Source organism: Electrona antarctica (assembly GCF_951216825.1).
Source record: "Electrona antarctica genome assembly, contig: scaffold_432, whole genome shotgun sequence".
In the NCBI taxonomy this organism is placed as follows: Eukaryota; Metazoa; Chordata; class Actinopteri; order Myctophiformes; family Myctophidae; genus Electrona; species Electrona antarctica.
In genome coordinates this window covers 54,110-80,046 of record NW_027638148.1, presented here as the reverse complement: position 1 = coordinate 80,046, position 25,937 = coordinate 54,110, and positions in this window count along the sequence as shown.

Below are 25,937 nucleotides of genomic sequence, written 5' to 3'. Positions count from 1 at the left end.
GGCCTTCATGTTAGGCCCTGTGAATGAGTTGGACCTGTCTGGTCTCTATGTTAGGCCCTGTGAATGAGTTGGACCTGTCTGGTCTCTATAGGCCCTGTGAATGAGTTGGACCTGTCTGGTCTCTATAGGCCCTGTTAATGAGTTGGACCTGTCTGGTCTCTATGTTAGGCCCTGAATGAGTTGGACCTGTCTGGTCTCTACGTTAGGCCCTGTGAATGAGTTGGACCTGTCTGGTCTCTATAGGCCCTGTGAATGAGTTGGACCTGTCTGGTCTCTATAGGCCCTGTGAATGAGTTGGACCTGTCTGGTCTCTATGTTAGGCCCTGTGAATGAGTTGGACCTGTCTGGTCTCTATAGGCCCTGTGAATGAGTTGGACCTGTCTGGTCTCTATAGGCCCTGTGAATGAGTTGGACCTGTCTGGTCTCTGTTAGGCCCTGTGAATGAGTTGGACCTGTCTGGTCTCTATAGGCCCTGTGAATGAGTTGGACCTGTCTGGTCTCTATGTTAGGCCCTGTGAATGAGTTGGACCTGTCTGGTCTCTATGTTAGGCCCTGAATGAGTTGGACCTGTCTGGTCTCTATAGGCCCTGTGAATGAGTTGGACCTGTCTGGTCTCTATAGGCCCTGTGAATGAGTTGGACCTGTCTGGTCTCTATGTTAGGCCCTGTGAATGAGTTGGACCTGTCTGGTCTCTATGTTAGGCCCTGAATGAGTTGGACCTGTCTGGTCTCTATAGGCCCTGTGAATGAGTTGGACCTGTCTGGTCTCTATAGGCCCTGTGAATGAGTTGGACCTGTCTGGTCTCTATGTTAGGCCCTGTGAATGAGTTGGACCTGTCTGGTCTCTATGTTAGGCCCTGTGAATGAGTTGGACCTGTCTGGTCTCTATAGGCCCTGTGAATGAGTTGAACCTGTCTGGTCTCTATGTTAGGTCCTGTGAATGAGTTGGACCTGTCTGGTCTCTATGTTAGGCCCTGTGAATGAGTTGGACCTGTCTGGTCTCTATGTTAGGCCCTGAATGAGTTGGACCTGTCTGGTCTCTACGTTAGGCCCTGTGAATGAGTTGGACCTGTCTGGTCTCTATAGGCCCTCTGAATGAGTTGGACCTGTCTGGTCTCTATAGGCCCTGTGAATGAGTTGGACCTGTCTGGTCTCTATAGGCCCTGTGAATGAGTTGGACCTGTCTGGTCTCTATGTTAGGCCCTGTGAATGAGTTGGACCTGTCTGGTCTCTATAGGCCCTGTGAATGAGTTGGACCTGTCTGGTCTCTATAGGCCATGTGAATGGGTTGGACCTGTCTGGTCTCTATGATACGCCCTGTGAATGAGTTGGACCTGTCTGGTCTCTATGTTAGGCCCTGTGAATGAGTTGGACCTGTCTGGTCTCTATGTTAGGCCCTGTGAATGAGTTGGACCTGTCTGGTCTCTATAGGTCCTGTGAATGAGTTGGACCTGTCTGGTCTCTATGTTAGGCCCTGTGAATGAGTTGGACCTGTCTGGTCTCTATGTTAGGCCCTGTGAATGAGTTGGACCTGTCTGGTCTTTATGTTAGGCCCTGTGAAGGAGTTGGACCTGTGAAATATGTTTGAGTGTATATTCCTCTAAAGTCTAGTAGTGTGGAAGGTTACTCGTAGGCCTTAGTTGGCCGTGTGGTTGTCGTTGAGTTAATTGGTTGCCACTTGCTGATTAGGGGATGGTTTGCCCCACCTGTATAAAAGCAGGATCGCTGCAGGTGGAGGCAGTTCAGTATTACCTGAGGCTAGGAGAGACATCAGGGAGAGCTGCAGCCAGGACCTCATCCATGGACAAACAGCCTGTAACAGTCATGAGGGTAGGAGAGACATCAGGGAGAGCTGCAGCCAGGACCTCATCCAAGGACAGACAGCGTGTAACAGTCATGAGGCTAGGAGAGACATCAGGGAGAGCTGCAGCCAGGACCTCATCCAAGGACAGACAGCCTGTAACAGTCATGAGGCTAGGAGAGACATCAGGGAGAGCTGCAGCCAGGACCTCATCCAAGGACAAACAGCGTGTAACAGTCATGAGGCTAGGAGAGACAGCAGGGAGAGCTGCAGCCAGGACCTCATCCAAGGACAGACAGCCTGTAACAGTCATGAGGCTAGGAGAGACAGCAGGGAGAGCTGCAGCCAGGACCTCATCCAAGGACAGACAGCCTGTAACAGTCATGAGGCTAGGAGAGACAGCAGGGAGAGCTGCAGCCAGGACCTCATCCAAGGACAGACAGCCTGTAACAGTCATGAGGCTAGGAGAGACAGCAGGGAGAGCTGCAGCCAGGACCTCATCCAAGGACAGACAGCGTGTAACAGTCTCTCTCTCTCAAGATCGGTTTTGTTTTATTAAAGTTTAGCCAGCAGGTGTATTTTGTTTCCTATTTATTGGAACGTTATTTTGGCCAGTATTTATTACTTTTTCTATTGTCACGGACTTGCACTGCACTTTGGAGGTAAATGAAATGCCTGAAATATACTTGTGGACCTGCCTACGCCCTGGAACCTACTCTGGAACCCTGGAACCTACTCCCTGTGGACCTGCCTACTCCCTGGAACCTCCGGCTAACGGCCAGCATTATCACACAGTGAAAATAAATTAATCCACAAAACTAACGTAATTTGTATTGTTGACCTATTTCTAAAATATCAGCGCAACTTTCGTTCAACTTTTTTTGGGCGTAGTGATATGGACACAAAAAACATAGTTCTGTGTGAGTTTAACTCTGCTCCAGAGATACATATTGTGAAAATAGCAGATCTACAAGCTCTCCGTTGGGAGTTCAGTAAATCCTTGCACTGTTTTAAACTCTTAAACAGCTCATTAATGAAACAGTGTTGTATTATTCATTAAAATGCATGCTCTCTCTCTCTCTCTCTCTCTCTCTCTCTCTCTCTCCGTCTCTCTCTCTCTCTCTCTCTCTCTCTCTCTCTCTCTCTCTGTCTCTCTCTCTCTGTCTCTGTCTCTGTCTCTGTCTCTGTCTCTGTCTCTGTCTCTGTCTCTCTCTCTCTCTCTCTGTCTCTCTGTCTGTCTCTCTCTCTCTCTCTCTCTCTCTCTCTCTCTCTCTCTCTCTCTCTCTCTCTCTCTCTCTCTATCTCTATCTCTATCTCTCTCTCTCTCCACAGCATCCAGCTTGTCTCAGACCACGCCCCCCGATGCCCCGCCCACCATCAGTGTGGGAACAGCAGACTCAAAGCCCCTCCCCTCCTCTCTGGCTCCTCCCTCCATTGGTACGATCATTATCGTTTGAACCAATGGGGTGCGCAGTTATGAAATTATGACCGATATACCGATCTCCAGTTATTTGCAGGGTCATATCTGCCGATACAGATTCTGAGGTGGTGGAGGGGGAGAGGTGGTGGAGTTAGCTGCTTTATAGCAGACAGTTTGAGAGGGGGAGAGGTGGTGGAGTTAGCTGCTTTATAGCAGACAGTTTGAGAGGAGGAGAGGTGGTGGAGTTAGCTGCTTTATAGCAGACAGTTTGAGAGGAGGAGAGGTGGTGGAGTTAGCTGCTTTATAGCAGACAGTTTGAGAGGAGGAGAGGTGGTGGAGTTAGCTGCTTTATAGCAGACAGTTTGAGAGGAGGAGAGGTGGTGGAGTTAGCTGCTTTATAGCAGACAGTTTGAGAGGAGGAGAGGTGGTGGAGTTAGCTGCTTTATAGCAGACAGTTTGAGAGGAGGAGAGGTGGTGGAGTTAGCTGCTTTATAGCAGACAGTTTGAGAGGAGGAGAGGTGGTGGAGTTAGCTGCTTTATAGCAGACAGTTTGAGAGGAGGAGAGGTGGTGGAGTTAGCTGCTTTATAGCAGACAGTTTGAGAGGAGGAGAGGTGGTGGAGTTAGCTGCTTTATAGCAGACAGTTTGAGAGGAGGAGAGGTGGTGGAGTTAGCTGCTTTATAGCAGACAGTTTGAGAGGAGGAGAGGTGGTGGAGTTAGCTGCTTTATAGCAGACAGTTTGAGAGGGGGAGAGGTGGTGGAGCCCCCAGGCCCCAGGCTGCTAGACAGGCCCCCAGGCTGCTAGACAGGCCCCCAGGCTGCTAGACAGGCTGCTAGACAGGCCCCCAGGCTGCTAGACAGGCCCCCAGGCTGCTAGACAGGCCCCCAGGCTGCTAGACAGGCTGCTAGACAGGCCCCCAGGCTGCTAGACAGGCCCCCAGGCTGCTAGACAGGCTGCTAGACAGGCCCCCAGGCTGCTAGACAGCGCCCGCGCCGGAAGTAGTTTGGTGCAAATTCACAGCCTGCGGTAATTTCGCATGAACACCAGGGGGGGCGATGAAAGTGTTTTTCCGAAGTGCTTTTTACTACCTTTTATTGGTTCAATAGAGCGTCGCAGCCCCGCCCCCTCGAGAGACCCGGAAAAGAAATCCCCGTTCATTTTCCTCATAGACTTTTCAGAAAGTATTTATTTAAAGACGTTTACGCCGCGGACAAAGCCAACTCTTGTCGTGACAAATCATCACAATAAACACAATGTTTTGGGCCAAACAAAGAATTAGAAAGTAGAAAAACACTTTTTTGGTTGTTTTTCTTCTTTGTAATTATTTGTTTGGTCCAAAATATTGTGTTTGTTGTCATGATTGATCACGACTCGAATTGGCTTCGTACAACGCTTAAAAGGTCTCTAAATAAATACTTTTTGAAATGTCTATGAGGGAAAAATGCATTGGGATTCATTTCCTGGGCCTGGCGTTCCTGGGGCGGGACTGCTCGCTCTATATCTTTTGATATATCATACCCATAGACATATATAAAGGCTAGATGGCCCAGTGCATTGTGGGATGTGTAGTTCTATGTACTCTACCAGCCCATAGACATAGGCTAGATGGCCCAGTGCATTGTGGGATGTGTAGTTCTATGTACTCTACCAGCTCATAGACATAGGCTAGATGGCCCAGTGCATTGTGGGATGTGTAGTTCTATATATAAAGGCTAGATGGTTCAAGGCGGAGTCTCTGACGTAGTTCCCCCTGCGGCCATCTTGCCTCGGGGCTCGAACAAAAATAGTCACAACTCCCTCAAATCTTGACGGATTTACAAACTGGTTGGTTTAATACAAACGTTGTCAATGTGGCTATGATTCAGGACGCGTATATGAACGACGTATAAAAGTATGCGGACGTCTCTGACGTTTATAACAAACCAAACCGTTTGAAAATCGGTAGAAAATGTAGCAAGTTATGGTTATTTAATTTCACCCAAAATAATGACTTGTGTTCTATCAACACATCCCATGACGCCATGAACTCATGGAGTTTTCTTTCTCTTTTTGTTTGCATTGTGACAGCGGAGAGTCGAGTCACCAGAGAGGCCCTTGCCTCCAGTGTAGGGGCCCCTGGCTCCAGCGTAGGGGCCCCTGGCTCCACCAGAGAGGCCCCTGCCTCCAGCGTAGGGACCCCTGGCTCCAGCTCCAGCGGGGGCCCCCCGGGGCCCTCCTCCCCGGCCAACACCTCGACCGCCAAGATTCCAAGCGGTACGTTTCCCCAAGTCAGCGTATACATCTGCAATAATACCTTTAACCCGATCTGTGCCGCGGACGCGGGAATCCGTTTCTTTGTCCACACCCCCGCCTGTGCCAGAACGTGGAAATCCGTCGTGTATTTGTCCTTCTCCAAATTAGACAATCTGGGGGTCTTTAGGATGTTATAAAACCAAGCTAAGCTAGCGCGCTGATGCTATCGCAGATGCCCTTGGGCTAAATTCGCCCATAGCAACTTGGCCGTTTTTAGCTGAATGAGTGTTTTTCGTGAAAAACTAATGCTTGCAATGGATTCAGAATCATGAAAACCCCCTAGTTTGACACGTCACATGCTACTTAAAGCAGAAGGAAATTATGAAAATGTTGCCTTATATTGGATGTAAATGGTACCCCAGCTTATTATGCTAATTATGAAAATTGCCCAACATATGCAAGTTAGCATCTGGCAGTTTTTAAATCTAAATGCTGGGGACCCCTACTCAACATTTCTAACATCAGTTTCTACATGCTGGGGACCCCTACTCAACATTTCTAACATCAGTTTCTACATGCTGGGGACCCATACTCAACATTTATAACATCAGTTTCTGAATGCTGGGTGGGGACCCCTACTCAACATTTATAACATAAAACCTTGGGGTACCCGGGGTACCTGGACTCAAATATCCGGGTTCACAATGGGGCTCTATGGGCTGGCAAGTAGACTAATATGAGAAGCATATGAGATATATAAGAGACGCATATGTGTATCGAAGATTCATTGCCGACGGTCAAACGGTTCATGAGCTATGCGTGGTCAAAGTTTGCATTTTCAATTGATTGCTATAGCGCCACTCTTTGGCCAATGGTTGTGGGCTTCGCATCCTTCACCGTTTGGCATGGCCCTCTACCATATCTCCAAATCTCGACTGCACGGTTCAGCCAGAACTGCTATTTTTTGGCGGAAGGAAAAGAAGAAAAAATTAGACAATAACAACAAAGGACCAAGTCCTTTCAGGACTGCTTGGTCCTTTAATAATTCACAGAATGTTCTTTTTGCTTTCAGCATCCACAGTGACCCCTGCCCAGACCAACAGCACCAGAACCAACACCCCCACCCCCGACCACACCAACACCACCCGAACCAGAGCCCAGAGCGTTGGTGAGTAAAGACCTGATTCAACAAATGTCTGCTAAATCCTGACAGTTTTCTGAAAAACCCTATGTTTCTATGTCAGTGGTGCTCAACCTTTAAAACCCTATGTTTCTATGTCAGTGGTGCTCAACCTTTAAAACCCTATGTTTCTATGTCAGTGGTGCTCAACCTTTAAAACCCTATGTTTCTATGTCAGTGGTGCTCAACCTTTAAAACCCTATGTTTCTATGTCAGTGGTGCTCAACCTTTAAAACCCTATGTTTCTATGTCAGTGGTGCTCAACCTTTAAAACCCTATGTTTCTATGTCAGTGGTGCTCAACCTTTAAAACCCTATGTTTCTATGTCAGTGGTGCTCAACCTTTTTCATGCCAAGAACCCCCAAAAATGTATGTAATTGGCCGCCGACCCCCATCTGAAAATATGTTGCTCCAGGGGACCCCCCAGAAGCAAAGATTTGAGTTCGCTGTGAAAGAATATAATTATATTCAAAGATTTGCGCCACATTTTTGCGATTTTTCAAAAATAGCAGACCTACAAGCAAAAGCTCATAGCGCGGCACTGATGGTCCCGAGAACAGTGTTTAATTTCTCCTCTCCTCCACAGACCCAAAGGACCCAAAGTTTGGCCCCTTCACATACGGTAAGCTGTAGTTTGGCCCCTTCACATACAGTAAGCTGTAGTTTGATATGGTAAACTGTAGTTTGGCCCCTTCACATACGGTAAGCTGTAGTTTGATATGGTAAACTGTAGTTTGGCCCCTTCACATACGGTAAGCTGTAGTTTGGCCCCTTCACATACGGTAAGCTGTAGTTTGATATGGTAAACTGTAGTTTGGCCCCTTCACATACAGTAAGCTGTAGTTTGATATGGTAAACTGTAGTTTGGCCCCTTCACATACGGTAAGCTGTAGTTTGATATGGTAAACTGTAGTTTGGCCCCTTCACATACGGTAAGCTGTAGTTTGATATGGTAAACTGTAGTTTGGCCCCTTCACATACGGTAAGCTGTAGTTTGATATGGTAAACTGTAGTTTGGCCCCTTCACATACGGTAAGCTGTAGTTTGGCCCCTTCACATACGGGAAGCTGTAGTTTGGCCCCTTCACATACGGTAAACTTTAGTTTGGCCCCTTCACATACAGTAAGCTGTAGTTTGATATGGTAAACTGTAGTTTGGCCCCTTCACATACGGTAAACTTTAGTTTGGCCCCTTCACATACAGTAAGCTGTAGTTTGATATGGTAAACTGTAGTTTGGCCCCTTCACATACAGTAAGCTGTAGTTTGATATGGTAAACTGTAGTTTGGCCCCTTCACATACGGTAAGCTGTAGTTTGATATGGTAAACTGTAGTTTGGCCCCTTCACATACGGTAAGCTTTAGTTTGGCCCCTTCACATACAGTAAGCTGTAGTTTGATATGGTAAACTGTAGTTTGGCCCCTTCACATACGGTAAGCTGTAGTTTGATATGGTAAACTGTAGTTTGGCCCCTTCACATACAGTAAGCTGTAGTTTGATATGGTAAACTGTAGTTTGGCCCCTTCACATACAGTAAGCTGTAGTTTGATATGGTAAACTGTAGTTTGGCCCCTTCACATACAGTAAGCTGTAGTTTGATATGGTAAACTGTAGTTTGGCCCCTTCACATACGGTAAGCTGTAGTTTGATATGGTAAACTGTAGTTTGGCCCCTTCACATACGGTAGTTTGATATGGTAAACTGTAGTTTGGCCCCTTCACATACGGTAAGCTGTAGTTTGATATGGTAAACTGTAGTTTGGCCCCTTCACATACGGTAGTTTGATATGGTAAACTGTAGTTTGGCCCCTTCACATACGGTAGTTTGATATGGTAAACTGTAGTTTGGCCCCTTCACATACAGTAAGCTGTAGTTTGATATGGTAAACTGTAGTTTGGCCCCTTCACATACGGTAAGCTGTAGTTTGATATGGTAAACTGTAGTTTGGCCCCTTCACATACGGTAAGCTTTAGTTTGATATGGTAAACTGTAGTTTGGCCCCTTCACATACGGTAAGCTGTAGTTTGATATGGTAAACTGTAGTTTGGCCCCTTCACATACGGTAAGCTGTAGTTTGATATGGTAAACTGTAGTTTGGCCCCTTCACATACGGTAAGCTTTAGTTTGATATGGTAAACTGTAGTTTGGCCCCTTCACATACGGTAAGCTGTAGTTTGATATGGTAAAAACTGTAGTTTGGCCCCTTCACATACGGTAAGCTTTAGTTTGGCCCCTTCACATACGGTAAGCTGTAGTTTGATATGGTAAACTGTAGTTTGGCCCCTTCACATACGGTAAGCTGTAGTTTGGCCCCTTCACATACGGGAAGCTGTAGTTTGATACGGTAAACTGTAGTTTGGCCCCTTCACATACAGTAAGCTGTAGTTTGATATGGTAAACTGTAGTTTGGCCCCTTCACATACGGTAAGCTGTAGTTTGGCCCCTTCACATACGGGAAGCTGTAGTTTGATATGGTAAACTGTAGTTTGGCCCCTTCACATACAGTAAGCTGTAGTTTGATATGGTAAACTGTAGTTTGGCCCCTTCACATACAGTAAGCTGTAGTTTGGCCCCTTCACATACAGTAAGCTGTAGTTTGGCCCCTTCACATACAGTAAGCTGTAGTTTGGCCCCTTCACATACGGTAAACTGTAGTTTGGCCCCTTCACATACAGTAAACTGTAGTTTGGCCCCTTCACATACAGTAAGCTGTAGTTTGGCCCCTTCACATACGGTAAACTGTAGTTTGGCCCCTTCACATACAGTAAACTGTAGTTTGGCCCCTTCACATACGCCCAGCGGAGCTCCAGACGGAGATGTATTGATATCAAACCACAGCATCACTCCACAGGCTGGGAGCGTCTGTTGCGCAACACTCAAAGTTATTTTCCTGTGGGACGTCATGGAAAATGTCCCCCCCCCATTTTAGCCGACGAGACCGAAAATCTTAAAACGTTAATAACTCTTGATCTAAATCATAGTGTTTTGGCTACATTTAGCTGCTTCAGCTACATCAGGGATAACATCCGGTCCACCAGGGATAACATCCGGTCCACCAGGGATAACATCCGGTCCATCAGGGATAACATCCGGTCCATCAGGGATAACATCCGGTCCATCAGGGATAACATCCGGTCCACCAGGGATAACATCCGGTCCATCAGGGATAACATCCGGTCCATCAGCTACATCAGGGATAACATCCGGTCAGGGTGTTAAGGTGTTCAGGGTGTTAAGGTGTTCGGGGTGTTGAGGTGTTCGGGGTGTTAAGGTGTTCGGGGTGTTAAGGTGTTCGGGGTGTTAAGGTGTTAAGGTGTTCGGGGTGTTGAGGTGTTCGGGGTGTTAAGGTGTTCGGGGTGTTAAGGTGTTCGGGGTGTTAAGGTGTTCGGGGTGTTAAGGTGTTCGGGGTGTTAAGGTGTTCGGGGTGTTAAGGTGTTCGGGGTGTTAAGGTGTTCGGGGTGTTAAGGTGTTCGGGGTGTTGAGGTGTTCGGGGTGTTAAGCTGTTCGGGGTGTTAAGGTGTTAAGGTGTTCGGTGTGTTGAGGTGTTCGGGGTGTTAAGGTGTTCGGGGTGTTAAGGTGTTAAGGTGTTCGGGGTGTTAAGGTGTTCAGGGTGTTGAGGTGTTCGGGGTGTTAAGGTGTTAAGGTGTCCGGGGTGTTAAGGTGTTAAGGTGTTCGGGGTGTTAAGGTGTTCGGGGTGTTAAGGTGTTCGGGGTGTTGAGGTGTTCGGGGTGTTAAGGTGTTCAGGGTGTTAAGGTGTTCGGGGTGTTAAGGTGTTCGGGGTGTTGAGGTGTTCGGGGTGTTAAGGTGTTCGGGGTGTTAAGGTGTTAAGGTGTTCGGGGTGTTAAGGTGTTCGGGGTGTTAAGGTGTTAAGGTGTTAAGGTGTTCGGGGTGTTAAGGTGTTAAGGTGTTAAGGTGTTCGGGGTGTTAAGGTGTTAAGGTGTTCGGGGTGTTAAGGTGTTAAGGTGTTCGGGGTGTTAAGGTGTTAAGGTGTTCGGGGTGTTAAGGTGTTCAGGGTGTTGAGGTGTTAAGGTGTTAAGGTGTTAAGGTGTTAAGGTGTTAAGGTGTTAAGGTGTTAAGGTGTTAAGGTGTTAAGGTGTTAAGGTGTTCGGGGTGTTAAGGTGTTCGGGGTGTTAAGGTGTTAAGGTGTTAAGGTGTTCGGGGTGTTGAGGTGTTCGGGGTGTTAAGGTGTTAAGGTGTTCGGGGTGTTAAGGTGTTCGGGGTGTTAAGGTGTTCGGGGTGTTGAGGTGTTCGGGGTGTTAAGGTGTTAAGGTGTTCGGGGTGTTGAGGTGTTCGGGGTGTTAAGGTGTTAAGGTGTTAAGGTGTTAAGGTGTTAAGGTGTTCGGGGTGTTGAGGTGTTCGGGGTGTTAAGGTGTTAAGGTGTTCGGGGTGTTAAGGTGTTCGGGGTGTTAAGGTGTTCGGGGTGTTAAGGTGTTCGGGGTGTTAAGGTGTTAAGGTGTTCGGGGTGTTAAGGTGTTAAGGTGTTAAGGTGTTAAGGTGTTAAGGTGTTAAGGTGTTAAGGTGTTAAGGTGTTCGGGGTGTTAAGGTGTTAAGGTGTTCGGGGTGTTAAGGTGTTAAGGTGTTAAGGTGTTGAGGTGTTCGGGGTGTTAAGGTGTTAAGGTGTTAAGGTGTTCGGGGTGTTAAGGTGTTAAGGTGTTAAGGTGTTCGGGGTGTTAAGGTGTTAAGGTGTTCGGGGTGTTAAGGTGTTAAGGTGTTAAGGTGTTAAGGTGTTGAGGTGTTCGGGGTGTTAAGGTGTTCGGGGTGTTAAGGTGTTCGGGGTGTTGAGGTGTTCGGGGTGTTAAGGTGTTCGGGGTGTTAAGGTGTTCGGGGTGTTAAGGTGTTCGGGGTGTTAAGGTGTTCGGGGTGTTAAGGTGTTCGGGGTGTTAAGGTGTTAAGGTGTTCGGGGTGTTAAGGTGTTCGGGGTGTTAAGGTGTTAAGGTGTTCGGGGTGTTAAGGTGTTCGGGGTGTTAAGGTGTTCGGGGTGTTAAGGTGTTAAGGTGTTCGGGGTGTTAAGGTGTTCGGGGTGTTAAGGTGTTCGGGGTGTTAAGGTGTTCGGGGTGTTGAGGTGTTCGGGGTGTTAAGGTGTTCGGGGTGTTGAGGTGTTCGGGGTGTTGAGGTGTTCGGGGTGTTGAGGTGTTCGGGGTGTTGAGGTGTTCGGGGTGTTGAGGTGTTCGGGGTGTTAAGGTGTTCGGGGTGTTAAGGTGTTCGGGGTGTTAAGGTGTTCAGGGTGTTAAGGTGTTAAGGTGTTAAGGTGTTCGGGGTGTTAAGGTGTTCAGGGTGTTAAGGTGTTCGGGGTGTTAAGGTGTTAAGGTGTTAAGGTGTTAAGGTGTTCGGGGTGTTAAGGTGTTCGGGGTGTTAAGGTGTTAAGGTGTTCGGGGTGTTAAGGTGTTCGGGGTGTTAAGGTGTTAAGGTGTTCGGGGTGTTAAGGTGTTCGGGGTGTTAAGGTGTTAAGGTGTTCGGGGTGTTAAGGTGTTCGGGGTGTTAAGGTGTTCGGGGTGTTAAGGTGTTCGGGGTGTTAAGGTGTTCGGGGTGTTAAGGTGTTCGGGGTGTTAAGGTGTTCGGGGTGTTAAGGTGTTAAGGTGTTCGGGGTGTTAAGGTGTTCGGGGTGTTAAGGTGTTAAGGTGTTCGGGGTGTTAAGGTGTTCGGGGTGTTAAGGTGTTCGGGGTGTTGAGGTGTTCGGGGTGTTAAGGTGTTCGGGGTGTTAAGGTGTTCGGGGTGTTAAGGTGTTAAGGTGTTAAGGTGTTAAGGTGTTAAGGTGTTCGGGGTGTTGAGGTGTTCGGGGTGTTGAGGTGTTCGGGGTGTTAAGGTGTTAAGGTGTTAAGGTGTTCGGGGTGTTAAGGTGTTCGGGGTGTTGAGGTGTTCGGGGTGTTAAGGTGTTCGGGGTGTTAAGGTGTTCAGGGTGTTAAGGTGTTAAGGTGTTAAGGTGTTCGGGGTGTTGAGGTGTTCGGGGTGTTGAGGTGTTCGGGGTGTTAAGGACCCCCAAGGGGCCGTGGACCCCCTACCGTCCCTCTAACCGTTGTTTAGAGGGCTGTGGACTGATTGACAGGTTACTATTAATGATGACTATGATTGACAGATGGCTTTATGATGACTATGATTGACAGATGGCTTCATGATTGACATGTCGCTTTATGATTGACAGATGACTATGATTGACAGATGACTATGATTGACATTTGTCTTTATGATTGACAGATGACTATGATTGACATGTGTCTTTATGATTGAAGGATGACTATGATTGACATGTGTCTTTATGATTGACATGTGTCTTTATGATTGACAGATGACTATGATTGACATGTGTCTTTATGATTGACAGATTACCACCGTCTGCGTGTGGCTGGTCTGTCTATCGGGGCCGTCCTCTTCGTTCTGGGAATCATGGTTGTCACCTGTGAGTATTCTACCTTCACAATAAAAGCCTTCATGTTAATTTAAAGGTGCTGTGAGTATTCTACCTTCACAATAAAAGCCTTCCTGTTCATGTAAAGGTGCTTTTAGTGATATGTTGTTAACACATTTCACGCCATTAAGTTATATCAAATCCCATGGATGCTTGTGTGCCATTAGTCGTAAATATATATTTTATATATTGCTTTATATCGATATGAAAAAATCTATACTTTTACCCCTGAGCCGGTTGTTAGGCCACCAACTCCTCGCTCTGCCCCACCCCCGGCCTGTTTTGTCTGTGCTTTTTCCTCGTAAACTAGAGCGCTGTCCGCGGTGTGTTCAGACCTGTAATGGCAGCTTTCGATGTTACTATAAGTAAGTAAACAAATTAAGAAGATGCAGGACTCAACCACCAGGATTCAAACTCCATTCCATTATTGTGTATGTCATCATACCGGAGAGAGACTAGTGTCTCCTTCCAGAGCTTCCCCCAGTACCCCCTCCACACATCACTGGAGAGAGACTAGTGTCTCCCTCCAGAGCTTCCCCCAGTACCCCCTCCACACATCACTGGAGAGAGACTAGTGTCTCCCTCCAGAGCTTCCCCCAGTACCCCCTCCACACATCACTGGAGAGAGACTAGTGTCTCCCTCCAGAGCTTCCCCCAGTACCCCCTCCACACATCACTGGAGAGAGACTAGTGTCTCCCTCCAGAGCTTCCCCCAGTACCCCCTCCACACATCACTGGAGAGAGACTAGTGTCTCCCTCCAGAGCTTCCCCCAGTACCCCCTCCACACATCACTGGAGAGAGACTAGTGTCTCCCTCCAGAGCTTCCCCCAGCACTCCCCTCCACACATCACTGGAGAGAGACTAGTGTCTCCCTCCAGAGCTTCCCTCAGCACTCCCCTCCACACATCATCACTGGCGAGAGACTAGTGTCTCCCTCCAGAGCTTCCCCCAGCACTCCCCCACACATCACTGGAGAGAGACTAGTGTCTCCCTCCAGAGCTTCCCTCAGCACCCCCCTCCACACATCATCACTGGAGAGATACTAGTGTCTCCCTCCAGAGCTTCCCTCAGCACTCCCCTCCACACATCACTGGAGAGAGACTAGTGTCTCCCTCCAGAGCTTCCCTCAGCACTCCCCTCCACACATCACTGGAGAGAGACTAGTGTCTCCCTCCAGATCTTCCCTCAGCACTCCCTCCACACATCACTGGAGAGAGACTAGTGTCTCCCTCCAGAGCTTCCCCCAGTACCCCCTCCACACATCACTGGAGAGAGACTAGTGTCTCCCTCCAGAGCTTCCCTCAGCACTCCCTCCACACATCATCACTGGAGAGAGACTAGTGTCTCCCTCCAGAGCTTCCCTCAGCACTCCCTCCACACATCACTGGAGAGAGACTAGTGTCTCCCTCCAGAGCTTCCCTCAGCACTTCCCTCCACACATCATCACTGGAGAGAGACTAGTGTCTCCCTCCAGAGCTTCCCTCAGCACTCCCCTCCACACATCATCACTGGAGAGAGACTAGTGTCTCCCTCCAGAGCTTCCCCCAGTACCCCCTCCACACATCACTGGAGAGAGACTAGTGTCTCCCTCCAGAGCTTCCCTCAGCACTCCCCTCCACACATCACTGGAGAGAGACTAGTGTCTCCCTCCAGAGCTTCCCCCAGTACCCCCTCCACACATCACTGGAGAGAGACTAGTGTCTCCCTCCAGAGCTTCCCTCAGTACCCCCTCCACACATCACTGGAGAGAGACTAGTGTCTCCCTCCAGAGCTTCCCCCAGTACCCCCTCCACACATCACTGGAGAGAGACTAGTGTCTCCCTCCAGAGCTTCCCCCAGTACCCCCTCCACACATCATCACTGGAGAGAGACTAGTGTCTCCCTCCAGAGCTTCCCTCAGCACTCCCTCCACACATCACTGGAGAGAGACTAGTGTCTCCCTCCAGAGATTCCCTCAGCACTCCCCTCCACACATCATCACTGGAGAGAGACTAGTGTCTCCCTCCAGAGCTTCCCTCAGCACTCCCCTCCACACATCATCACTGGAGAGAGACTAGTGTCTCCCTCCAGAGCTTCCCCCAGTACCCCCTCCACACATCATCACTGGAGAGAGACTAGTGTCTCCCTCCAGAGCTTCCCCCAGTACCCCCTCCACACATCACTGGAGAGAGACTAGTGTCTCCCTCCAGAGCTTCCCTCAGCACTCCCCTCCACACATCATCACTGGAGAGAGACTAGTGTCTCCCTCCAGAGCTTCCCCCAGCACTCCCTCCACACATCACTGGAGAGAGACTAGTGTCTCCCTCCAGAGCTTCCCCCAGTACTCCCTCCACACATCACTGGAGAGAGACTAGTGTCTCCCTCCAGAGCTTCCCTCAGCACCCCCCTCCACACATCATCACTGGAGAGATACTAGTGTCTCCCTCCAGAGCTTCCCTCAGCACTCCCCTCCACACATCACTGGAGAGAGACTAGTGTCTCCCTCCAGAGCTTCCCTCAGCACTCCCCTCCACACATCATCACTGGAGAGAGACTAGTGTCTCCCTCCAGAGCTTCCCTCAGCACTCCCCTCCACACATCACTGGAGAGAGACTAGTGTCTCCCTCCAGAGCTTCCCTCAGCACTCCCCTCCACACATCACTGGAGAGAGACTAGTGTCTCCCTCCAGAGCTTCCCTCAGCACGCCCCTCCACACATCATCACTGGAGAGAGACTAGTGTCTCCCTCCAGAGCTTCCCTCAGCACTCCCCTCCACACATCACTGGAGAGAGACTAGTGTCTCCCTCCAGAGCTTCCCTCAGCACTCCCCTCCACACATCACTGGAGAGAGACTAGTGTCTCCCTCCAGAGCTTCCCTCAGGACTCCCTCCACACATCATCACTGGAGAGAGACTAGTGTCTCCCTCCAGAGCTTCCCCCAGCACTCCCCTCCACACATCACTGGAGAGAGACTAGTGTCTCCCTCCAGAGCTTCCCCCAGTACCCCCTCCACACATCACTGGAGAGAGACTAGTGTCTCCCTCCAGAGCTTCCCTCAGCACTCCCCCACACACATCACTGGAGAGAGACTAGTGTCTCCCTCCAGAGCTTCCCTCAGCACTCCCCTCCACACATCATCACTGGAGAGAGACTAGTGTCTCCCTCCAGAGCTTCCCCCAGTACCCCCTCCACACATCACTGGAGAGAGACTAGTGTCTCCCTCCAGAGCTTCCCTCAGCACTCCCCTCCACACATCACTGGAGAGAGACTAGTGTCTCCCTCCAGAGCTTCCCCCAGTACCCCCTCCACACATCACTGGAGAGAGACTAGTGTCTCCCTCCAGAGCTTCCCCCAGTACCCCCTCCACACATCACTGGAGAGAGACTAGTGTCTCCCTCCAGAGCTTCCCTCAGCACTCCCCCACACACATCATCACTGGAGAGAGACTAGTGTCTCCCTCCAGAGCTTCCCTCAGCACTCCCTCCACACATCACTGGAGAGAGACTAGTGTCTCCCTCCAGAGCTTCCCCCAGTACCCCCTCCACACATCACTGGAGAGAGACTAGTGTCTCCCTCCAGAGCTTCCCCCAGTACCCCCTCCACACATCACTGGAGAGAGACTAGTGTCTCCCTCCAGAGCTTCCCTCAGCACTCCCTCCACACATCACTGGAGAGAGACTAGTGTCTCCCTCCAGAGCTTCCCCCAGCACTCCCCTCCACACATCACTGGAGAGAGACTAGTGTCTCCCTCCAGAGCTTCCCCCAGCACTCCCTCCACACATCACTGGAGAGAGACTAGTGTCTCCCTCCAGAGCTTCCCTCAGCACTCCCCTCCACACATCACTGGAGAGAGACTAGTGTCTCCCTCCAGAGCTTCCCTCAGCACTCCCCCACACACATCATCACTGGAGAGAGACTAGTGTCTCCCTCCAGAGCTTCCCCCAGTACCCCCTCCACACATCACTGGAGAGAGACTAGTGTCTCCCTCCAGAGCTTCCCCCAGTACCCCCTCCACACATCACTGGAGAGAGACTAGTGTCTCCCTCCAGAGCTTCCCTCAGCACTCCCCCACACACATCATCACTGGAGAGAGACTAGTGTCTCCCTCCAGAGCTTCCCTCAGCACTCCCTCCACACATCACTGGAGAGAGACTAGTGTCTCCCTCCAGAGCTTCCCCCAGTACCCCCTCCACACATCACTGGAGAGAGACTAGTGTCTCCCTCCAGAGCTTCCCCCAGTACCCCCTCCACACATCACTGGAGAGAGACTAGTGTCTCCCTCCAGAGCTTCCCTCAGCACTCCCTCCACACATCACTGGAGAGAGACTAGTGTCTCCCTCCAGAGCTTCCCCCAGCACTCCCCTCCACACATCACTGGAGAGAGACTAGTGTCTCCCTCCAGAGCTTCCCCCAGCACTCCCTCCACACATCACTGGAGAGAGACTAGTGTCTCCCTCCAGAGCTTCCCTCAGCACTCCCCTCCACACATCACTGGAGAGAGACTAGTGTCTCCCTCCAGAGCTTCCCTCAGCACTCCCCCACACACATCATCACTGGAGAGAGACTAGTGTCTCCCTCCAGAGCTTCCCCCAGTACCCCCTCCACACATCACTGGAGAGAGACTAGTGTCTCCCTCCAGAGCTTCCCCCAGGACTCCCTCCACACATCACTGGAGAGAGACTAGTGTCTCCCTCCAGAGCTTCCCCCAGGACTCCCTCCACACATCATCACTGGAGAGAGACTAGTGTCTCCCTCCAGAGCTTCCCCCAGGACTCCCTCCACACATCATCACTGGAGAGAGACTAGTGTCAGGCAGAAACAAAAAAAAACTACAAATCGCGGGTCCTGTGACGCGGCCGTTGAACTGGAAGTATAAGCCACATCCTGGTCCGTCACTCTAAACGGTCCTAAACTATAGCATGGAGGACACTAATCTGCTAACCCGGAGCAGAGGTGTTTATTGACATCCATATCACCTCATCTGAGCTTCAATTCTTTCGCTCTCGGCGGATTTTGTCCCGCTCGTCATGTGCTCGTGTTGATCGCGGGAGCATCGGACACTTTCCTACTTGGTAAATGCGCTCTGCGCTGTAAATGTGTGACCTCCTGCTGACCGCTGCCCCCTACAGGTGGAAGACTGCGTCGCGTGCCAAAGTGCCACGTCGGACCTTCAAAGTGAGTCCAAGCTCTTCATGAGGGAAGGTTCGCCAAATGTGTGGAAAATCTGCAAAAAAAAACTAAACTAAATGTGTCCAAATTTGACTGAGAGACTGCCATTGGATTTTTTTAAATTTTCGTTTTTTCATGTCACATGGAATCATAGCTTCAAATTGACATATATATATGGCTTATAGAGTAATGTCTGGCAGAGAAACAGCGAGTTGAGAAAACAGGCTTGAAAGGTTCACTTCTGTGGTCTCTAACATTACACCTAGCTACATGTTTAAGCATTTATTTCATATTTACATGTCTTCTGTTGTCTCTAACATTACACCTAGCTACATGTTTAAGCATTTATTTCATATTTACATGTCTTCTGTTGTCTCTAACATTACACCTAGCTACATGTTTAAGCATTTATTTCATATTTACATGTCTTCTGTTGTCTCTAACATTACACCTAGCTACATGTTTAAGCATTTATTTCATATGTACATGTCTTCTGTTGTCTCTAACATTACACCTAGCTACATGTTTAAGCATTTATTTCATATTTACATGTCTTCTGTGGTCTCTAATATTACACCTAGCTACATGTTTAAGCATTTATTTCATATTTACATGTCTTCTGTGGTCTCTAACATTACACCTAGCTACATGTTTAAGCATTTATTTCATATTTACATGTCGATTTCAGCTCTGACACTTATTCCAGACATGCTCTAGTATGTGAAGAGTCTGCCTGTGATATTAACTCAATTTGGGAAGAAAAAAGCTGGAGTTTGCGCAATGTCAAATCTGGTCACATAATGCTTAATTACCACTATCTTTCTTCACAGATGTGTTCATAAAGGTTTCTACAATCACATATACATTTGTTCCAAGCCAACTCCCTTGGGAGTTGGCTGCTGCTGAAAGTTGGGGTACCATTATCAACCAATATAACGCAACAAAAATAAATCAAAATTTAATTTTTCCTTCGGCTAAAAAATGGCCATAGCCGTCATCAGAAATGTGGTGAGGTCAGCACATTTTGGCACATTTGTGGGCACGTGGCTTTATGGCCAGATTTAGCCCAACGAGTGTTTTTCAATGCAAAACTAATGCTTGGAATGGGTTGAGAATCATGGAAACGCCCTAGTTTGACACGTCACATGACACTGAAAGCATAATGACATTTGGAAAAGGTTGCCTTATAGGTTGTTAATGGGCGGTAGCTAGCGATTCAGGGCTGGAGCCAGGCTAGTTGTGGGCGGAAATAGAATGGCGCCTATATAAGGGTATATAGCTGGCTGCCTGCGGTCTTTTAAAATGAACAGCAGGGGGCGCTGATAGTGTTAAAATGGTACTCGCAACTTTCAGCAGCTGTCACAAAGTGTCCCATGGGAGTTGAGTTGGAGTTGATGTGTGATAGCCACCTAGTGACACCTTTATGAACACATTAATGTGTGATAGCCACCTAGTGACACCTTTATGAACACATTGTGTGTGATAGCGACACCTAGTGACACCTTTATGAACACATTGATGTGTGATAGCGACACCTAGTGACACCTTTATGAACACATTGATGTGTGATAGCGACACCTAGTGACACCTTTATGAACACATTGATGTGTGATAGCGACACCTAGTGACACCTTTATGAACACATTGATGTGTGATAGCGACACCTAGTGACACCTTTATGAACACATTGATGTGTGATAGCGACACCTAGTGACACCTTTATGAACACATTGATGTGTGATAGCGACACCTAGTGACACCTTTATGAACACATTGATGTGTGATAGTGACACCTAGTGACACTAGGGCATTCAATTCTAGTCATTTTTACTAGTTGACTAGTTGCCTAGTTTACTAGTCGACTAGTCGACTAGTTGTTTAACCACCTATTTAAAAAAAAAACTTTACCTGATCTTGAGGCCTACAAAATCTGATAGTCAACTAATACCAACAAGGTCGACTAGTGGATTTACTAGTCGACTAGTAAACTAGTCGACTAGTTGCTTAATGCCCTAAGTGACACCTCTATGAACACATTTCTGAGGAAAGCTATCGTGGTAAGCATTGTTTTCAACGTTATCTAACTTTCCCTAATTTAGTCGGTGTCTTTCTGTCGAGGTGTCTGATTCGTCGGTGTCTTTCTGTGGAGGCGTCTGATTGGTCGGTGTCTTTCTGTCGAGGTGTCTGATTGGTCGGTGTGTGTTTCAGGTCGTACCAGGTGAAACCCATCCAGGAAGTGGCCATGTACGAAGTCGTCCCGACTTCCTGAGTGTCGACATGGACGCCAAGCTGAGATGAGGAGCCGCGCGTGCGTGCGTGTGTGTGTGTGTGTGCGTGTGCGCGCATGCGTGTGTGTGCGTGTGCGTGTGCGCGCATGCGCGTGCGTGCGTGCATGTGTGTGTGTGTGTGTGCGTGTGCACGCATGCGTGTGTGTGCGTGTGCGCGCATGCGTGTGTGTGTGCGTGCGTGCGTGTGTGTGCGTGCGTGCGTGCGTGCGTGCGTGCGTGCGTCTTTTTATATTTTATTTCCCAGAGTGTTCCGTCCCAGAATCTTGAGTTGGGAAATAAAGTCACTGTAATATTATATTACTGTAATATTATATTACTGTAATAAAGTCACTGTAATATTATATTACTGTAATATTATATTACTGTAATAAAGTCACTGTAATATTATATTACTGTAATATTATATTACTGTAATAAAGAAAATGTGACTCCTTTTGAAAACATATTTTCATTAAAGTCTGGATCTCTGGGAACAGAGAATGAGTCTTCAGTTCATTAAAGTCTGGATCTCTGGGAACAGAGAATGAGTCTTCAGTTCATTAAAGTCTGGATCTCTGGGAACAGAGAATGAGTCTTCAGTTCATTAAAGTCTGGATCTCCGGGAACAGAGAATGAGTCTTCAGTTCATTAAAGTCTGGATCTCTGGGAACAGAGAATGAGTCTTCAGTTCATTAAAGTCTGGATCTCTGGGAACAGAGAATGAGTCTTCAGTTCATTAAAGTCTGGATCTCTGGGAACAGAGAATGAGTCTTCAGTTCATTAAAGTCTGGATCTCTGGGAACAGAGAATGAGTCTTCAGTTCATTAAAGTCTGGATCTCTGGGAACAGAGAATGAGTCTTCAGTTCATTAAAGTCTGGATCTCTGGGAACACAGAATGAGTCTTCAGTTCATTAAAGTCTGGATCTCTGGGAACACAGAATGAGTCTTCAGTTCATTAAAGTCTGGATCTCTGGGAACAGAGAATGAGTCTTCAGTTCATTAAAGTCTGGATCTCTGGGAACAGAGAATGAGTCTTCAGTTCATTAAAGTCTGGATCTCTGGGAACAGAGAATGAGTCTTCAGTTCATTAAAGTCTGGATCTCTGGGAACACAGAATGAGTCTTCAGTTCATTAAAGTCTGGATCTCTGGGAACAGAGAATGAGTCTTCAGTTCATTAAAGTCTGGATCTCTGGGAACAGAGAATGAGTCTTCAGTTCATTAAAGTCTGGATCTCTGGGAACAGAGAATGAGTCTTCAGTTCATTAAAGTCTGGATCTCTGGGAACAGAGAATGAGTCTTCAGTTCATTAAAGTCTGGATCTCTGGGAACAGAGAATGAGTCTTCAGTTCATTAAAGTCTGGATCTCTGGGAACAGAGAATGAGTCTTCAGTTCATTAAAGTCTGGATCTCTGGGAACAGAGAATGAGTCTTCAGTTCATTAAAGGAGATTTGATGGTAATTCCGACGGCGCATTAGTCCGACATGCAAGAACAACGGTCGAACATGCGCTGCTGCTCCCGTGCTGTGGTCATGGTTAGGGTTAGAGGTTAAGACTCATGCGTGGCCGGTTAAGACTCACAGAACAAAGAATGTTTGCTTTCGCCATCTTTGTTGAAGAAGAGTCTGGAGCAATTATGATTTGGTCTTAACTACAAACACAAAGTTTCTAAATCTTATATTTAGATTTAGTCTGGCCTAATCTAGTTACCTCTGAGGTCACTGGAGGTCAAATGCTTAAAGTGTGGTTACCTTTGAGGGGATTAAACATGTTTACCTTAAAGCTGTGACCCGTCACATTCTACGTATATCATAATGACATTTTGAAAACCTTGCCTTATAGGATGTTAATGGTAGGATGATGGCTCACAACAAACCCCTATAAAATGAATTGCTCAATCCTTATAGGATGTTAATGGTAGGATGATGGCTCACAACAAACCCCTATAAAATTAATTGCTCGTCCCGACAGCCGGTCAGCAAGTGGATTGATTCATGACTGTATGTACAGTTTAACTGAACTGGAACCCCTGGTGTTTTAACTAAGCATTATGTTATACATTAGCTATTGAAAAATAGCAGATCTACAAGCTCATAGCTCATAGCTCATAGGGTTAGGGTTAGGGTTAGGGTTAGGGTAGCTCATAGCGCGCCACCGGAAATTGAATATATATTCTTTCAGAAGACTTTTTTTTTTTAATTTCGATGTCCGGCCTAAATGGGTTAAAGACAATATTTTAGGCCAATAAAACTATCTCTATCTCGTATCTCCTTATAGATTAGAATCTAATCAAACCTGGACAGAGGGGGAAAGGAGATATGCAGAGAAGCAGTGGATTTTAAAATTAAACACCAAATTTCCACACGGCTTAAACAATACCAATCCAATAGGCCCACAGGGAACAGGATAGTACACAAACACTTAAATGCTAAACTCCTAAATGGCCCTTAATTAGAACAGAGCCAGGACAATAGCAGTAACACAAAGCCATTCAGATTCAAAATCAGACCATATTGGTCTGAGATTGACACTAATGGGCTTGATGGGTGGACTTAATCCCCTCAAAAGTTTAATCATCAAGGTTGAATCATCAATCAACACTTTAATCGTTGACCTCAGAGGTATACGACTAATTAATTGCCCAGACTCTTCTTCAACCAAGATGGCGAAAGCAAACATTCTTTGTTCGGTACTCATACAATAGTTTGGTACAAAACACTGAAGTCCTTAAACCAGAAACCTAATCTATAAGGAGCTCTCTGTGGTACTACCTAACCCTAACCCTAACCCTAACCCTAATCTATAAGGAGCTCTCTGTGGTTTTGACCATCTCGTATCTCCTAATCTATAAGGAGCTCTCTGTGGTTTTGACCATCTCGTATCTCCTAATCTATAAGGAGCTCTCTGTGGTTTTGACCATCTCGTATCTCCTAATCTATAAGGAGCTCTCTGTGGTTTTGACCATCTCGTATCTCCTAATCTATAAGGAGCTTTCTGTGGTTTTGACCATCTCGTATCTCCTAATCTATAAGGAGCTCTCTGTGGTTTTGACCAGATGGATATACTAAGCTCTTCATTTCTGACTTCTGACCTGCGTCTAGTTCCAAAATATGAACGTGAGGGATCATCGAGCGATTTTATCGTAACGAGAGCGAGGTAAGCAAGCAGAAATATGTCTCCCGATTTTTGTACGGAACGGAAGGGGGGGGGGGGGGGGGGGGAGGGGGAAGTTACAGAGTAAAAGCAGCCATATCTTCTCGGCACCCCGAGCTTCTATTTTGAAAGAAATCCCGGCGCTGATTGTGTTAAAACCCATTTTGGGCGGGAACCCCTTTTGGTGTTAGCATTATGTTAGCATTATGTTAGCATTATGTTAGCATTAAATTATGCTTTAGCTATTGACAAATAGCAGATCTGCTATTTTTGGAAAATCGAAGAACGACTGACATAGAAACATAGCTTTTTCAGGAAACTGTCAGGATGTAGAATCTGATCTCAGGTCAGAATGGGTTAAAGGTTTCGGACACACATTATGACATCAGGACTGCATGGTTACCATACATTATGACATCAGGACTGCATGGTTACCATACATTATGACATCATGGTTACCATACATTATGACATCAGGACTGCATGGTTACCATACATTATGACATCATGGTTACCATACATTATGACATCAGGACTGCATGGTTACCATACATTATGACATCATGGTTACCATACATTATGACATCAGGACTGCATGGTTACCATACATTATGACATCAGGACTGGTTACCATACATTATGACATCAGGACTGCATGGTTACCATACATTATGACATCAGGACTGCATAGTTACCATACATTATGACATCAGGACTGCATGGTTACCATACATTATGACATCATGGTTACCATACATTATGACATCAGGACTGCATGGTTACCATACATTATGACATCATGGTTACCATACATTATGACATCAGGACTGCATGGTTACCATACATTATGACATCAGGACTGGTTACCATACATTATGACATCAGGACTGCATGGTTACCATACATTATGACATCAGGACTGCATGGTTACCATACATTATGACATCAGGACTGCATGGTTACCATACATTATGACATCAGGACTGGTTACCATACATTATGACAGCAGGACTGCATGGTTACCATACATTATGACATCAGGACCGCATGGTTACCATACATTATGACATCAGGACCGCATGGTTACCATACATTATGACATCAGGACTGCATGGTTACCATACATTATGACATCAGGACTGCATGGTTACCATACATTATGACATCAGGACTGCATGGTTACCATACATTATGACATCAGGACTGCATGGTTACCATACATTATGACATCAGGACTGATGGTTACCATACATTATGACATCATGGTTACCATACATTATGACATCAGGACTGCATGGTTACCATACATTGGTTACCATACATTATGACAGTAGGACTGCATGGTTACCATACATTATGACATCAGGACTGCATGGTTACCATACATTATGACATCAGGACTGGTTACCATACATTATGACATCAGGACCGCATGGTTACCATACATTATGACATCAGGACTGCATGGTTACCATACATTGGTTACCATACATTATGACAGTAGGACCGCATGGTTACCATACATTATGACAGTAGGACCGCATGGTTACCATACATTATGACAGTAGGACCGCATGGTTACCATACATTATGACAGTAGGACCGCATGGTTACCATACATTATGACAGTAGGACCGCATGGTTACCATACATTATGACATCATGGTTACCATACATTATGACATCAGGACTGCATGGTTACCATACATTATGACATCATGGTTACCATACATTATGACATCAGGACTGCATGGTTACCATACATTATGACATCATGGTTACCATACATTATGACATCAGGACTGCATGGTTACCATACATTATGACATCAGGACTGGTTACCATACATTATGACATCAGGACTGCATGGTTACCATACATTATGACATCAGGACTGGTTACCATACATTATGACATCAGGACTGCATGGTTACCATACATTATGACATCAGGACTGGTTACCATACATTATGACATCAGGACCGCATGGTTACCATACATTATGACATCAGGACCGCATGGTTACCATACATTATGACATCAGGACTGCATGGTTACCATACATTATGACATCAGGACTGCATGGTTACCATACATTATGACATCAGGACTGATGGTTACCATACATTGGTTACCATACATTATGACAGTAGGACTGCATGGTTACCATACATTGGTTACCATACATTATGACAGTAGGACTGCATGGTTACCATACATTATGACATCAGGACTGCATGGTTACCATACATTGGTTACCATACATTATGACAGTAGGACTGCATGGTTACCATACATTATGACATCAGGACTGCATGGTTACCATACATTATG